The following is a 6,596-nucleotide window of genomic DNA, read 5'->3' as shown; positions in this document are numbered from 1 at the left end:
AAATAGCAGGACTTACAAATATATATAACATACAGAAAATTGCACTACTGGGTACTGCACACATTCTACGCAAAACACTTTCAATACAGTAAACATAAGAGCACCACAGCAAACCACAGCACATACCCAAGGCGCACAGAGCTGCGCTCGGTAGTGAAGTGAAAGCACGTTATAAAAATAAAACTACTGAATAATAATAATAATAATAATAATAATAATAATAATAATAATAATAATAATAATAATAATAATAATCCTTTCTACTAAAAGCACAATGCCTGAAATTTGTGGGGAAGTGGCTAGTCGATTACATCGATCCCAGTGTTTCACTTGTACTTAATTTGTAGATCTCGAAAGGATGAAAAGCAAAGTCGACCTCGGCGGAATTTACCGAAATTTTTCGTGTATTTGTTACTCTGGGTACAAATTTACATCAGCTGAAATACAATTTATTTTTATGTTGGGTCTATATAAAGTATAGCCGGAGAATTTGTTCTCTCTTCCGTAATATTTAACTGAATCCATGTCTTTAATCATTTTGCTACAAAATAATATTCGTTCGCCATCATCTGTCCATCTCCCGACGACGCTTGGCATTCACTTATACGACTCTGAAGTTCAGCATCTATTTGTAATGGTGCACTTTTTTGCCAACAGTCACAAAAGGCAATAATTACGAATTCATTGTAAGCTTGTAAGATTTATTGTTTATTTAGGTGCAATCAAAGTTAGGATACCATGAGAAATCTTATCTTTGAACTTACTAAATAAATTGTCTCTCTGCAGTGAATATTAAGTTAGAGTAAGAATATTCTAACAGTTACTTACTACGCAGATAGTGTCGTATATATTATTGTAGTTTATTTCAAACTTAGAGAATTTGCTTAATTATATGTTGCTAGAGTCTTCGAATGGAGTACTTCCAAACGCTTACTTCCTACTCCAATTTCTTTACCAAACCTGTTGCTTTTGCCCTCAGAGCATACTCCTCTATAAATTTAGTTGCAGTCTTGCGACTGCATCTACGATAACTGAAATATTGTTAAAGATCATATACCTGGCAAGTAATGATAATAAAAAAAAATGCACATATTCCTCACTGGCCACCTAATGTTTGCCATTTTAACGTTGTTCTTTGTTGGAAGCGTCTTTCATCAGCAACAATCGAAAAGTAATTTTGAATTAATTTGATAAAGTAAATCTCATGTAACAAAGTCTGTTATTATAGAACAAAATATAAAATTTTGAAGAGAAAAAAATTAGCATCGTCTGTTGCTTGCTATCCCTGGGAATTCTTTAAACTATTTAATAATCTTATTAAACACAGTTTTTGAAAAAAAAAAGACGTTTTCCTATGTTCCCAGGAGACATTTGACATTTTATGTAATTAACTTGGCAATCGAAGATTCTAACGCTTTCAAATCTATTGTATCATATATTTGCACTTATGTAAATTCATCTCTGAATCACAATTTAAAGATTATGCTCTGTTTATGTTTTATTTATATGCCACTGAATCTGCGCCTTGTGGATCAACATAACAACTTTCATTACAGTAATTGCTGTAATATAACATATTTTTAAACACCAAAGAAAAAACAAAGTATATCAGCCGAATCACTTAACTTTCCACCGACACATGAATATTTACAGGGTTGCTCGATGAAATATGAACGGTAAATCAAAAGAAAAAAATTAAGTAAAACGAAGATCCTTCCCCTTATCGTATTGACTCGGCTGGTTCCTAGGAATATATACTCCCCACCGGCCGGTACATTGGTCTGTTGCAAAAATACTCATTTTTGCCAGTTGACTGGTCTGGAGCAGCGTGAAACGAAGTGCTTTACTCAGGGACACGAACGTATCGCCCGGCCTAGGAATCGAAACTGCAAGCTTACAACTGTGATCCTAATATCCTAACCTCTTAGCCACACACCTTCACAACGGTAAATTATGATTTTCTACTTAGTTATGCTACGTACGAAAGTCATATCCGTTTTAAAATATTACAATTTTGATTATTCAAAGCTAATATTGATTTTGTAGCAGCTCTCTTTTACTGTTTGAACCCCGACTGTTATCTTTCCTATTAGAAAATGTTCATAAGCATAAATAGGAGCACTGAGTAATGACATCAACAAAATCTAATAAAATTATATTAAGCACATCCCGGATTTTCGACTGTTGACGTTACCACAGATCTATCCAATCAAATTTCTCTAGAATACAGTAATAAAGAGACTAGATCAGAAGAGATGGAATAGAGAGCTTAGCAGAGAAACAGTTTGAAAGTCAGGAGCTTAACGACACGAGGAGGAAACGTGATGGCCGGTAAATTTTTGCATATGGTAGAATCGCTACAGATATGAGTCAAACTATTATGTTGTAAAAAAAAAAAGCCGTCAACAGACACTAGTACAATCCCGTCTAGTGGGTAATATACATATGCCACGGAAACCAGAAAACCGGCCCAATGAGTTCATATGATTCGGGAAGGATCTTAATCCTTTTTCATCCTTTATCTATATTCAAAACGGTGAAGTGAATACTAATTTTCAAAAGTAAAATATTTATTACCTTAAAATAAAATTAAATAAAACAAATTTCTCTTTTGTATAACTCCTCCCACAACTATTCTATCATTTACTCTCTTCCTTTTCCTAGTCTTCCTTCTCTGTCTCCATGGCGCTTTCGCTCTCATTGTGTCTATGTGAAGTAGTATTCTTTTACTCATTGCATGCCACCAAACTTCCTATGTGCACTCATCCAGCACCTGTAACAATAAAACTCTATATTTCCCTCTTACTCTCGCTCTCCTACATTCCATACAATGTAAAACTTGACTACTGGAGATATCAACCACCCAAGCAATCAGCCAATAGATATTTATATTAGCTATATTTATTTTAGAGATTATATAAAGGTGGCGAGCTGACAGAATCGTAAGCGCGCAGGACAAAATGCTTAGCAGTATTTTCTCTGCCGCTATGTTCTGAGTTCAAATTACACCGAGGTCGACTTTGCCTTACATCCTTTCAGGATTGATTAGATAAGTACCAGTTACACACTAGGGTCAATGTAATCAACTTAATCCCTCACCCCAAATTTGAAGCCTTGTGCTTCCAGTAGAAAGAATTATTTAGAGATTATCAATATTTTTGTATAAAGAAATACTTGAAGTCTGAAAAGGTTAACAAAGAAAACTTTACGAAAGAAATTAGGAATTAGTTTCCCCAAAGAAATAATATATTTACAACTCGCAAAATAAACTAATTATAATTATCTGCTTTCTTTCCACTGGTGAATTGGATTTTGATAGAGCATAATTCCATAATACTCTTCTTTTTTCTCTTTTGACATCATTTACCCATTGCAGACAAATATGAATGGCCGCTGTAGCATTGTTTATCTTCCAGGTCTTTTATATTTTATCAGTTGGTATATAACTATTACCCAAGCAACGGTCTCTATTCCATACAGTACACTGTGCTTATAGCATAATTTTTATGAAAAGGGCGCATCTATGTGATTGCATAGCTGAAAGGATATAGCTGTCTCGGACTCCGCGAACTTTTTATTTGCTCTGTCTCTTGCTTTTCGTGTTAAAAGCCTCACATAACTTCCCCTCCCACTCACTTTAATCTTTCTCTTACAACAGCTAGATATGACAACAGTCCTCCTCCCCACTCTTACTATCTTATTGGTTTCCAATTTGGGCACAAGTCCAGAAATTTCGGGGTAGAGGGTAAGTCAATTACATCGACCCCAGTGCTTGATCCCAAAAGAATGAAAGACAAAGTCGACCATGGCAGAATTCAAACTCAGAACGTAAAGACGGACAAAACGTTGAGCCCGGCGTACTAACAATTATTTATTATAACTCACCGCCCTTATTCTCACTGTCTTATTTTTATGTTATTTTAGGGCAAAGTATCGAGAGAATGCCTGTCATCACTTCCTCTATCTCATTCTCCTCCACCCCTCCTTCTTTCTCCCTCTTTCCTTCCCTCTCTCTCTCATTCACTCTCAAATGTTCAACGTCATGCCTTTCCATTTGTTGTTTCTTACTGTTCCTCTTTTCCCTCGTCCACACAAGAAGAGAGAGAAAAAAAGGAGGGATAGATAAATAGATATGTGATATACAAGTAGGTGTTGTTGTTCTTCTTATTATTATTCCTTGGTCATCTCTGAGTATGCAGACTTATAGTCAAAGATATTCCAGCTGTTACCATCTCATCATTTTTTATCACGGTGATGTCTATCTCTGACCACATCATCTGATATATTCTTCTTCTGTAGAAAAGTAGTCAATAGAAATCCTAAAAAGTGTACCCAATGTAATCAAAGGACACACAAAGAAGGTGTAACTGGGATTAAGGGTAAATTAACAAAGAAGGAAGATTTCAGATGCAGACGGTACACTGGAGTAATATGCACTAAAAGTGCTCAGGAAACAGATCCTGCCAAATGCTCAGACGGCTTCTTAGAAGTAGTTAACTCTTGCTACCTAAGTGACCAAATTAGTGGCGGGAGTCGATGTACTGAAACTGTAATAGCTAGAATATGAAAGGGTTGGAGAATATTCAGAGACAACAAAAGGCTTATCTACAAGATCAAGAGTAGATTTGGGGAAGATTGCATAATGCTTGTGTGCAAATAAACATTGTACACTACATGGCAGCGAGACGTGGACCTTGAATACGGAAGACATGCGAAGATTTGAAGGAAATGAAGTGAGTATGCTTTGCTGGATGTGCCATGCAATCGGTTCATAAACGAGAAAGTATAAGTGAACTGAGAGACAAACTGGGTATAAGAGGAATTAGCTGTAGTATGCAAGGGAGACTGTACTGTTTTAGACAAATATGTGAATGGAGGATGACGGCTGAATAGTGTCGATAGGAAGAGTGCATGCTTGCACAGAAAGTCAGGTCTTCTGCTATCCCATGTATCACTGATCGACAGTCACTAATCATCTTCATCAGATATCTTGCGATCATTTTTCGCCACTGTAGTGACGCCTAATACCAGTCGCCATTTTGGAAAGTTCGTCCACGCATGCGCAGGGACATGTTTTCCGGAAGGCAAGCAGGAAGTCCCTCATGCGCATGCGTGGTCATCCTATATCAAAGCGTTCCCGCCTTTTCTCGACCTCTTAGCGTTGCACCTTCGAAGACACCAGATTACTAAGAGCCGCTCCGTAACTCTACCTTTGAGTTAACGCAAACTACTTTGGAGGCTGAAGAATGACTTAATCAACCAGCGTCAACACCGTCTTCACACCAACCATAACGGGCAACTTGGCAATTCCGTTACCCGAGATGTAGGCTGAGCACCTCATAATAAATATCTGTTACGCTTGTAATACTTCGACCGTGCGAACCAAAGGAGATCGCGACGTAGATGGGAAAAGGCTCCTTTTTACCACGTCGAACACAAAAATAAAGATATATCTAATAGAAGAAGGCTCCTCGTAAGAGAATACGAGCCATAGTGCCAGTAATAAGAACTTAGGACAACTCAACCGTTAGATATATAATGAGAATAAATTTATTAACAAAGTGAAACTGTTTGTGTCTGTGTGTGCATGCATGCGACATATAAAATTAACACAGTAGATAAATCAGGCCTTTTAATACAAGAGAAGGTATACAACAATGTGAAGTGACGGACAGTATTATAAGCAATAGTGTGTGTACAATATGTGAGTGTACAAGTGTGTGTGCGAGAGAAACACAGAACATAGTAAAAGTGTCTGTAACATAGACTGTGTAACGTCTTAAAACACTGAAATAGAGAAAACCAGATCGTATTAAAGTTACACAAGGAGATAGAATGTTCATACGCAGGAAGTTGTGGTCAAGGAGCAGAGCTGTAGTATCACACTGTGTGTGTGTAGAGCGTCGAATGCTGACCTGTGTTACCTGGTACGGAATATTCTCTCTGGTTAGTTCTGACTGTTGTTCGTGAGTGGATACTCCACTCAACAGCGTCGATAAAACCTGGTTTGTTGATATTGGTGTGTCCCTGGTGGTGGGGTTGCTGGCGCACGACATTGTGGTAGACAGTACATTGGTGGTGAAGACGTCGGCGCTAGAACTGGCTGTAGCTGGGTTCTGCATGTGTGTGGTCAACGACCAGACCTGTGAGAGATCTGAAACCGCAACAAACTGGCGCGGGTTAAAGCAGGTTGTTTATAGGTACAAGGAGGCTCCAGAGAGATCAGAAAAACACTATCTCACGTGACCTTATTAGATGGCCACGATTGGTCGGTTTGCACCCTGGTGCGAACAGGACTGGAAACAATTGCCGCGCAAATAAGAGTCAGTCAGGTGATGGACAACCGCCGGGTCCAAGGGAAAGAGCTGTTACCTGCTACGTTCGCATTTGTAAATAACGGAGAGAGGTGGTTTCACTACACGCTGTTATTCCATTTATCCAGCGTGTTCGTTTTTATTGAAGAGAATTGATTTGTACAGGATAGTGTTACCCAATGATGGTGGCCCTATCACCAATACCACTTTCGCCATATGTTTTCTGTGGTCTTCGTTTTTCACAAGTACCATTCACTTCAAGCATTCGGAACTTAGCAAGAA

This window comes from Octopus bimaculoides, chromosome 4, assembly GCF_001194135.2.
Source record: "Octopus bimaculoides isolate UCB-OBI-ISO-001 chromosome 4, ASM119413v2, whole genome shotgun sequence".
Lineage (NCBI taxonomy): Eukaryota > Metazoa > Mollusca > Cephalopoda > Octopoda > Octopodidae > Octopus > Octopus bimaculoides.
Note: the sequence above shows the minus strand (reverse complement) of the source record.